General features: G+C 43.3%; 2 long non-coding RNA genes across 2 annotated transcripts; one reads left to right on the top strand and one right to left on the bottom strand.

Moving 5' to 3' along the window:
• On the top strand, positions 1-1,476 carry LOC134187860 (uncharacterized). The gene is made up of 2 exons (XR_009971182.1): positions 1-209; positions 465-1,476. It is a non-coding gene; the product is annotated as an uncharacterized LOC134187860 (long non-coding RNA).
• Positions 1,477-8,643: 7,167 nt separating this feature from the next.
• Positions 8,644-10,216, bottom strand: LOC134188037 (uncharacterized). The gene is made up of 3 exons (XR_009971239.1): positions 10,067-10,216; positions 9,079-9,263; positions 8,644-8,987 (listed from the first exon to the last, which is right to left on the bottom strand). It is a non-coding gene; the product is annotated as an uncharacterized LOC134188037 (long non-coding RNA).
• Positions 10,217-11,149: the final 933 nt, after the last annotated feature.

Genomic DNA, 11,149 nt, shown 5'->3' with positions numbered 1-11,149 from the left:
GATTCGTGATACTGATTGTTTTTGTTTTGTTCTTTGACTATCGAAGGTTGAGAGCAATGCCCGCCTGCTGTGCGTGGGGTTGTTCCAACAGACATGAGAAAGGGCATACCATGTACAGGTTTCCGCTCGATCCTGCCAGAAGAAAAGTGTGGACAAATCGAGTCATCCGAAAGAATTGGACTCCTACACTTTATTCTTACTTGTGTGACGTAAGAAGAACATTGTGTACAAGCATGTATGAACAAATGTCAAAAAGAACGTCTTAGCTAACAAAAACGTCTTAGGCCTGGTAGAGTGCTGTAGCTAGACTGTGTGCACAGGGTACAAGAATATAATTGATTGTTAGTTTCATGCGGCAGTATGACTTTTGCGACTGTATATACCTATACATTTACTGCCCACACTTGATACTAGTAAAATTACCGTAAGAAGCACCTTGTAAAATTTCTGTTTATTTCTTCAAGGCTCATTTTGATAGCTCTTAATTTGAGCAACACAGGAAAGATGGAAAGAAGAAACTGAAATGGAATGCAGTACCAACAATATTTCCCCACCGGAAAATTGGCTCCAAGAATAGCAGAAAGTCTTGAAACAGCACAAAGGAAGAAGACTCTCTGAATGCTGGTGTCCAAGTAACAACAGATGTGCAAGATCACAGCTATGCTGCTGATGCTATGCAAAAAGACCATCTGTCACCTGATGAGGCTAATGGTTTGTATCGAGATATGTCATCTTGTTTGAAATGATCATGAATGCATGTTAGTTTGTGCATGCTCGTTCTCATCACATATTTCATTGGCATGCTGTACTTCTGCTAACATAATGGATTTTTTTTATTTGGTCTGTGGTTGCACTCTTCAAGTCTTTGAAGATTAGTGGAAGAGAAAACTGGAAGTCTGTGCAAGTAGGTGTCATAATGGCAACAACTTCTGTGCTGGACATACAAGAGGAGTTGCTTGGTAGTGGACATAAGTTTCTGCTGACTTCACACCTCACTCAAGATTGTCTTGAGAACCTTTTTAGAGTAGTAAGGCTAAACAATCCTGTACCATCACCTGTGGCTTTCAAATGTGCACTAAAAATCATCAGCATTGCTCAGTTTATGAAACCTCTAGGTGGGAATCGTGGAAGCTATCAAGATGATGACTGTGGGTTATTGTGTCCTTAGTATTAAGAAATATGAGGTAGTGTGTGATGCTTGCCTTGAGTATGTCTTAAATTCAGCTCCAGATCATAGCAGTTTTGCAACACTAACTAGTTTGAGAGAATTCAAGAAGGGCAGTCTTGAGCATGTTACAGGTTGCACATTTGATATGATGTTGAAAGTAGAGCAAATGTTTTGAAGTATAGCAGAAGATACTTTGATGGCTACCAGAAATGTGAAAGAGGTTTTGATACAGATGGCTGAAGAACTCACTGATGACTGTGTCTATCCCACATGTCATAATATTAAGAGGAAAATGATAGCTAGATATTTCAATGTATGTCTGCACATTTTCTGCAAGGGAGTACAAAGGAAAAGGAAACATAACTTGGAAACAACCGAAGTAGGAGGAGAACTGGGAAGTCGAAGCATGGCAATGAGAAAACTGATAACAAATGTGAAGTAGGAAGGATGTGAATTGTGTATACCATGTAGTTATGTAGAATGGAAGACATCACTCTACCTTTGTTTGAGATATTTGATTAATTAGTAAACGTTCTGTTGCTGTCATTACACCCACTTGTATGTTTCAGTGTCTTTTTTCATCATGCATTCAAAACTATGTCCGTACATTTATTCCTAGTCTATAGGAATGTATATCAGCAATCACATTTTGTACTTACATATACATCAATTAACGTATTAATTAAATTACTATACATCTCCTCAGGGACAACATTGTCAACAGGTAATGAAAATATACATGTCTTATTTATGCAGACATAGAGGGTCAATGGGCGGTTGGACCCTTCTATGTTTTTGTATTACAGTTTTTATGTATCTAATTTTGTAATTTTCTGCTTTTATTTTCTAATTCTTAATTTTATTTTCAAAACAGCAATTTGAAAGACCTAATATTTTTGAATTTAAAATTTTAACATTTCAATTTAAAATTTAGCTAAATATTTTTAAAAATTTAATATTAACCTTTGAGTTTTAATTAATTTTTACTTTTTAAAATTGTTACTTTGTTTTTCTCTTTTACTTTAAAGAGGTTATTGTTGTTGTTGCTGTTGTGATGGTTGCTGTTGCTGTTGTTTCTTTTTAGGTTGCTCAGTGACTCACGTAAATTTAAAATTTTATGGGCATAAAGACTTTTTGTTATTTAGAGCAACTATTAATTTTTGCAGTTTGTATTAGGGAATTAGGGAGGGGAGGAGGGGGGAATTAGGGAGGGGAGGAGGGGGGAATTAGGGAGGGGAGGAGGGGGGAATTAGGGAGGGGAGGAGGGGGGAATTAGGGAGGGGAGGAGGGGGGAATTAGGGAGGGGAGGAGGGGGGAATTAGGGAGGGGAGGAGGGGGGAATTAGGGAGGGGAGGAGGGGGGAATTAGGGAGGGGAGGAGGGGGGAATTAGGGAGGGGAGGAGGGGGGAATTAGGGAGGGGAGGGAGGGAGGGGGAGGGAGGGAGGGGAGGGGAGGGAGGGGAGGGGAGGGAGGGGAGGGGAGGGAGGGGAGGGGAGGGAGGGAGGGGAGGAGAGGGGAGGGGAGGAGAGGGGAGGGGAGGGAGGGGAGGAGGGGGGAGGGGGAGGAGGGGGGAGGGGGAGGAGGGGGAGGGAGGGGAGCGAGGGGAGCGAGGGAGGGAGGGGAGCGAGGGAGGGAGGGAGGGAGGGGAGCGAGGGAGGGAGGGGAGCGAGGGAGGGAGGGAGGGAGGGAGGGAGGGAGAGTATGATTACTGCTTAGAATATTTACTGCCTTTTGTAGTTTGCGTAGTCTCGCTTGATAATTTCTTTAACTGATTGATCGTTTTCAAAAGATTGTACGTCTCACTATGCTCACAGAGAAGTCTAGGATACATGTTGCACAGTTAGGGTGACATGAACCGAATTCCGAGGCTAACGCGAGAGGTTCTGCAAGAGTCCTTGGAAAGTGACGTTCCGATCTCCTAGTTCTCCTTCGAAGGTTTCTGTTAGAGTGCATAGGGTGCGAGGAACAAATCTAGGGTGTAATTCGGTTTGTTGTAAGCTTCATATCTCTCAGCGACTACTTTCTGAAACCAGGACCAACGAGAAGCGATACGTACTGACGTTCAGTCGACGTCGATTTTACGCTACAAGTTTCTGCTTGAGTAGGGTAACAGCTCAGTCTAGTATGGAAACGTCATTTGTTTCATACGATTTTTTCCAGATTATTGTAGTTGCGCAGTTGGAGTCAAAATGGCGTCCAAAATACGGGTTGTCGCAACTCTCTCTAGATACAGTTCTGCTAGAGCTCTGCCTGACGAGCGTTTCTCAAGGCGTAGAATCTCTACTTAATTGACTACTGCAATTCTACAACTAGCGCCAACAAAGGAAGCATGCCATTTATGCAAGAAATAGAAAGGCAACAACTTTTTGGTTTATCCGGGACTTCCGATTGCTACAGTCTTGGAGTTGCTTCACAGCATTAGGTATCGCTGAATCAAAGTAAGCATTTTTGCGAGTACAACATTATATCTATATTTTTCGTATTGCAATTTAATCTGTTTAGAATTTTTATTGCATCAATTTGCTTCTAGAAATAACTTGATCTACTAGACTAAAATAATTGAATTAATTCGCGCGTGCTTGCAATCATACGCTTGATCACTTATTCGCTATCACTACAGTCATCATTATCGCTATCATCAGTCTGAATGTCTGATTCTGGAGTTTCTTCTTCCAATAGTACTGGACTAGGAAGGTCTAGTTGCTTGCTCGAATTCTTGCAATTTCTGCAACCACATGCATCGGTACAGCACAAAGCAGCACGAAGACACGAACATTGCTGTGTAGTACATCCGACATTGCACTTGCAGCTTACCAGCTCCAACAGCGGGGCAGGAAACTGTGTCATCCAGCAGACATGTATGTGAGAACCGTTTTTATCAGTTTCAACAATCCATCCGCGACCGTGCGGACTAGGCAGATTCTGCATAGAGCACAAAGCATTTTTCCGTACAAAACTTTGGTAATTAACCCGTAATACATGCTGTCGAAGAGCATCTTGAGTTGGTGGCATCTCCTGCGCTTTCGAGCACTTCATGCGAAATAACTCGTACGGAACCTCGTTGACACTGGTACAAGTTGGCAAACCGTAAAGATGGCATACAAACTTCTCACATTCAGTAAACAACTCTTCAGTCGGAGTCAAGCTGCATCCTAATCTGGTCATCGCAAGACGTAAACAGTCGTTTTGAGAAGCTAAGCGAAAGATCTTTGTTTTGCCTTTTCCAGCAAAGGCACTCGTCGTGCCGCAGCCAGAAAAAGCGTGTATGCCAGGGAGCGCAGCAGACGTGTCTTCGCCTAAATTGACAGCGATTTTCGTGAGATTAATGCAAAGTGTCGTTCTAGTAAACATTTTAGACGGTCAGTTCGAATACAGTCATTTCCACCAGTTATGAACACCATGTCTTTTACTAAATCCTTAGATTTATAAACTTGTCTATTCTCCAAAATGTTGACTCTAATAAAGTCGACTAATTTTTCCCATTGCTGCTCATCTACATCGTCATCAGCAGAGTCAGCTCCATCTCTATCATCTTGTTCAGTTTCTTTGTCAAGCTTGACTTGATCAACGCACCGCGTAAATCGTTTGTAACAAGTCTTGTGATACTTCACTTCTTTAGCAGAAAGGTCTTCTCCTCTCAAACCGAGTTTGATGCGTTGGTCGTGTTTAATCTCTGCAGCCTTTTGTAGTCTGGATGCACCACTATCCAGCTGGCACTCACTCAGACGGAATTGTGACCGCTTCTGTTTGCTGGAGTTCCGTTGGCAAATGACGCACAAAGCAAATTTGTTGGTGTAATTGCGCTTCTTCTTGATCTTTCCTGAGAAGGCAGCGTTGTTTGGCTAGCCGTTGCATCTTGCACCACACTAGCTATAGGTTACTGCTTTCGAATGAACCGCTCAATGTTGACTTTATTTGTGTATTCTTGGTAACACTTTCGATGATAGAAACCTCTGGGTGGATCAGTTTGTATCACAGCACAGTTTGAGAAGAACTCATGCAATTCGTCTCCTCGGATGGTGGCTACTTCATGCAAGCAAATCCAACTCTGCCGAGAAATTGCTACTAACTTTGTGTCTGAACCACTCATATTGTTTGTTTTCTCAATGTCTGTAACAGTCATCAGGGGCGACAAAAAGCTGCTAGTGTACCCGACCTAAGATCAAGGGTAGAAAAGAACTGTTTCTGAGAAAGAAGATCCAAGGTATCGTCAACACAGACTCGTAACCAGTCTCGCCGCGCTTTCGTCATTCCCGGATGTTCAATCCCCGTACGTGTACATGCATTAAACTATTTACTCGTCGATAGTCAACACCGAAACGTTTACTGCCGTCTGCTCTATCTACAAGCACTACCGGACTAGCCCAAGGTGAACTGGATGGGCGAACAACATGCACCTGTGCATCATGATGTCGATTTTTCGTTCTACTTCATCTCTGGTCAAAGGCAGTAGACACTAAGGCGGCACGTTAATGGGCGGGTCGTCGATGTGATGTGTCAACAGACTAGTACGACCTAAATCGTCCAAATGCCGCGCCAACACGTCGGACTAACTGTCAAGAAGCGCGTTCAGTTGAGGCAGTTGTGAAGACGAGGGGCGGTCTTAATCAAAGCAGACGAGCTCTAACGACAGAGCTAGAACAAGACGGAGGTGCATCATTGTTTAAAACGACGTCGACAATCGCTGTCAGCAAAACCAAAGGTACCTGTGATGCATGGCCTGGTTGTCGGGTCTAAAATATCGGTTGAAGCGTGGGAGACCGTAAGAAGAACACAAATACGACTGACTGAATTAACTACTCTATTTAAAATCAACAGTTACTGCAACATCAGCTATATTGAGCGACGAAATCGAGAGCAAAACGTATAGACACATTTTCGTGCGAACAGACATCCGCTTGCGCCTAGAATATAATTATCGCGTGCAGAATTTTTGAGCCCAACTGATTGCGCAGTAAGCCTTCGAATCTGTCCCATACTCGACACGAGCAGGTCCAGTGAGTGCGACAGTGGCGTGTTGTAAACGATGGGCGGGTGTCCAACGTTCCAGATCAGAGACAGCTTGAACACGAAACAGCCAACTGTCGAGCTACAGGTGTTCAACGTCACCTCCCCAGAATTTATCTAGCTGAACTGCTTAGTATGAGACCATCAAAGGACGAACAGACTCATCCGTATCGTGGCCATTAGTGGGTTCAGGACTGACAGAACGAACAGACGGTGAACGAGCATGACCTTTGCGGCTTCTCAACTTCGGCATAGCTAAAAACTTAGACCTCAGTATGGCGTGCGATCTCTGCCAAAACTCCCACAACGCAAACAGACGTCGGTAGCACAACGCAAACAGACGTCGGTTGCACGTACAACGCCAAACAGACTTCGGTAGCACAACGCAAACAGACTGCGGTTGCACAACGCAAACAGACTGCGCTAGTACAGCGCAAACAGACTGCGCTAGTACAGCGCAAACAGACTTCGGTTGCACAACGCAAACAGACTGCGCTAGTACAACGCAAACAGACGTCTGTGTAGCACAACGCAAACAGACGTCGGTTGCACAACGCAAACAACACGCATGCAGTTGCTTACTCATACGCATGCTCTAGAGCCTGCAGACCTTGCAGTACACTGTGGACAACGTTGAGCTTCCGTTCGACCTCAAGTAGACACCACCTGAGTCTAGTACGTACCCATATAGAGAAGAGTTGATTGCACATGCAAGTTATTGGTGGTAAAGAAGATTAATTAACTCTGCAGGATACAGCGTAAGTTTACAGAGTTGCAGGGTATGATTTTTCCTACGTAGGGAAAATCATTTGCTAGTCAAATTTCATGACAACTCAATACTAAGCGAAATTCTATTCAAAGATCTCTTATTTGAGATAAGGCAATATCCTTCATTGTCAAATAGATATCGATGCCAAATGAATCACTGTCTGCTAGAGGGTCAATGCGTACATCCTGCTGCTTTGACCATCAACAGGTGATGTCATGTTTGCCATGTCGACATGGCTGTGGTCACCCAATCTATCAGAGAGTGCGGGCCTTCCCAATCTATCATGGTGCGAAGAACCTAAAATGGCCGCCCATTCAAAGTATCCAAACGCGTCCTATCCAGATTTCTTATAACTCAGTAAAAAATCTCAGAACCGAGAACACTAGAATGTAAACGGTCCGAATTGTAGCCAGACTACTAACGCTGACACTAGTCTCAGAATTTAGGTCGTCTAGGAAACGCGTCACATTTCACTTTTGTCAGCCAGACTATGTAGCGCCTCACTCACATACCCATCCCTACATACCCATCATTTTCTCAAATGTTTCTAGACTTGTTCTCTAGAGTGACTATGCGTCACTATCATTTTATCATAAATACGCATTGACCGGGCAAAAGAAATGAACTTCGGCAACTTCTACTGTTTGCGTTGTGCTATCGACTTCTGTTTGCGTTGTGCATGTTATCGACGTCTGTTTGCGCTGTGCTACACAGACGTCTGTTTGCGTTGTGCTACTGAAGTCTGTTTGCGTTGTGCAACCGACGTCTGTTTGCGTTGTGCTACACAGACGTCTGTTTGCGTTGTGTTACCGCAGTCTGTTTGCGTTGTGCAACCGAAGTCTGTTTGCGTTGTGCAACCGAAGTCTGTTTGCGTTGTGCTACCGCAGTCTGTTTGCGTTGTGCAACCGAAGTCTGTTTGCGTTGTGCAACCGAAGTCTGTTTGCGTTGTGCTACCGCAGTCTGTTTGCGTTGTACTACCGCAGTCTGTTTGCGTTGTAGGAGTTTTGGCAGAGATCGCACGCCATACCCTCAGACAAACGTAAACCCTAGACAAGACGAATTAACAAAACAGTTCTCCGCCAAATGTAACGAGAGGCTGATACAATTGTATGTACATGGAGTCAAGAGGCCAAAAGAAAGACACCGTATTGCTAACAGTTACTGCGCTCTACTACAAAAGATATACTTAGCCTCGAACTTCCAGACCAGAGAGCGCGCGAACTTCACCAAATGATTCGAAAATAGCCTTCTAAGCCAATCAGAGTCTTGCTTGATCCATACCATCCAGCTAGCAATGAACAAGTCGAGCGATTAGTCCATACATTCAAGTCACCTTTGAAGACTAGGAAGAGACAGGTGCATTATCATTAACTTAATACTGGCTTGATTTCTTCTGAGTTTTAGATTGATACCACATTCTACCACTGATGTAACCAAGTGACTTGCTTTTGAAAATAATTAAGAAGCTGAGGACACAATCGTTTTTACTGAAACCCATAGTCGCTGAGACGGTTTCAGACAAGCAGGTAAAGCAGCAACTGCATTCAAAGGTATTGAGGTCAAAGAGTTTGTCACTGGAGAAGATGTCTGGGTTAGGATCGAACTACAGGGGTCCGGACAAATCATGGAAGCCAGGAAAGATACTTACACCAGCAACGATATTTCCAACAGAAGCAACCCCAAGACATGCAGACAGAATTGCAGGCTTTCACATTCAATCTACTGTTGTATCTATGTCTATGCACGCACAACACCCGCGCTAGAACAAACACTCCGGCGTCGCTGATATTCACAAGTACCCCACGTAGTGGAACAGCAAAAGAACGTATCAACCAACTAACAAACAGTTCACGCATCATCTATCTTTCACCCCTTCATCTCTCCCTGTCTCCTACATCTTCAACGTCTCTCTTTCTCTTCTTTCCTCTCGTCGCCTGCTCGCCACCAAGAAGTTCAACCACTTCCTCGTCGGCATCGTCTTCTATGTCCTCTGATTCACCATCTTCTCCGGCAGGGTTGAATGCCGGCCCTTCTTCGTCGTCCTACGCAAAGACAGCACAAATCATCACAAACCATTACAAAATTTGATGTCCTAAAACGTGGAGCAAAAGAATCAAGTAGGTCATTAAATACCTCTAAGTTACTTTTCTGTAGATACGCTAGACCTGCTTCTTCTTCTTCTTCTTCGTCATAATCACTACCTTCTTCCTCCTCTTCCTCTCTCCCTTCTTCGTCACTATCTGCCTCTTCTGAGCCTTCTTCAACTTCAGCAGATTCTCCACTGCTTTCATCTTCAGCTTCTTCTCCATCTGCCTCCACTAGAGAAAAAATCTACTAAACCAAACTGTCATAACTGCTGATACTTAGTGACTTCGTGCTGCCTTTGAACATATGCAAACTACTCATTTCATGACTAACACAATTCACTATAGTCTCGTGTAGCCAGACCCTCTCTGCCATCATACTTCCGGCGGGATATTGGCTATGCGAGACTAAATTCACTATGCTTGAAATAAAAAGCTACTGGACGTCACCTAATTGTTAACTGCGCCTCTTCTTTAATTAGTCCACAGGATAAACGTCAATAAATCACAGAAATCAGAGAAAGGTGCAAATAGGTCAATGTTCATACGTTGCAACCATAACACTATTAACAGTATTCATTTGTAGTCAGCGTGCAACAGCAGCACCTAACACACCTGGCAACTCTGCAGATTATTTCTAACTTTTTATTTCACTACAGAGAACAGGTAACAACAAACTATCCCTACAAAAAAGTGGCAGCCATTGTCACTTGACAAATGCATTCGAACATGAATTGGCAAAAACATAATCTTGCTTGAGCACACAACAGACACAAAGCATAAACTAGACTCACATGAGGCAATCCTGACCTGCCCAGCTTCTATAAGTGACCTCATTACATACAAAGTTACACAGCCTATCGCTTATTGGCAATTACAGTTGTTTATCAACAATACATATTTAATTAAGCAAAACTACAGGGTTACCATGTACAGCAGCAGACTGCAGTTGTGCTAACAATGACGTAATAGTACATGCATCAGAATAGTAACACAAGCAATCAAAAGACTGTAGACTACTTTGACAGACATCTAACCTTCTGACTCATCAGAATCTCCTTCAGGTTCATTGTTCCTGTAACAGCAGATCCACAAGTCAAGACAAGCATTGAATCTATCAGTTTTATACAACTACTATCACAGTTCACTAAAGTTTGTTAATAAAGCCCTGTCCACACTAGACCAGAATGAATCATCCGATCAGGATAGCGAGTGTCCACACTGCACTTTGAAAACGCTACCTCAGCCTCATTTTCAATATCACGTGACTGATGATTGATGTGTAGGTGTGGCTTCTTTGTTTGTGGAAAGCGTTGATACAGCGCTGTAAGGTGAGCGAGAACAAAGATGAGTGAGGAGTGCTAGATGTTCTGACTACACGCGTAGCGTACCTGAGGGTAACGCCCACTATTTCTAATTGAATTCAACCAATCGCGATCGAAACCACCTCGCGATGTGGATTGGATTTATCACAATCAGATCGCGATCCAGTTGCCAGTGTGGACAGGCCTTAACTTTCCATCCATTTCTGATAAAGAAACTATGCACAATAGACACGCAAACCAGAAACAATACTTCACTACCATTTAACAAGAGCTAAACATACAATCAGAAATGCAAAACATACGCATTCTATTAAAGAATGAACCAACTTGTGTGCAAGTGGTTGTAAGTCCAAACAGAACTACACATTGTTGCATAGCTTAGACCTAAATTGTCCACTTATCCTACAATCATGATTTCATGAGCAAACAGTTGCCCAGGGTGTTAGCAACATATGAGACATATGATAGGTAATTGCGTCTCAAGCATCCAGTGGGGTATGCACCCGAGATAATAGGCAGCACAAGGATTACTGAAAGGAGAACAACTGGTCACAGCAGAATTTCTGTGGGCATTAGCTAGTCCTACATAATTTCAGTATTTGGCATAAGCATAGACAAGAATGTTGAACCAATAAACTCATTTAGAGTGTATTCACACTGCTGGTTAGACTATCTGGTTACAGGATAGGTTACCAAGCTTAGTGTGACACCAACTTTAGTTAACCAATGTCCATGGTTAACTTTGGGTTAGAATGTGGTTAGAGTGTGGTTAGCGTAACCAACCTCTAGACCATG

Source organism: Corticium candelabrum, chromosome 12, assembly GCF_963422355.1.
Source record: "Corticium candelabrum chromosome 12, ooCorCand1.1, whole genome shotgun sequence".
Classification (NCBI taxonomy): Eukaryota; Metazoa; Porifera; class Homoscleromorpha; order Homosclerophorida; family Plakinidae; genus Corticium; species Corticium candelabrum.
This window is presented reverse-complemented; position numbering and strand designations above follow the sequence as displayed.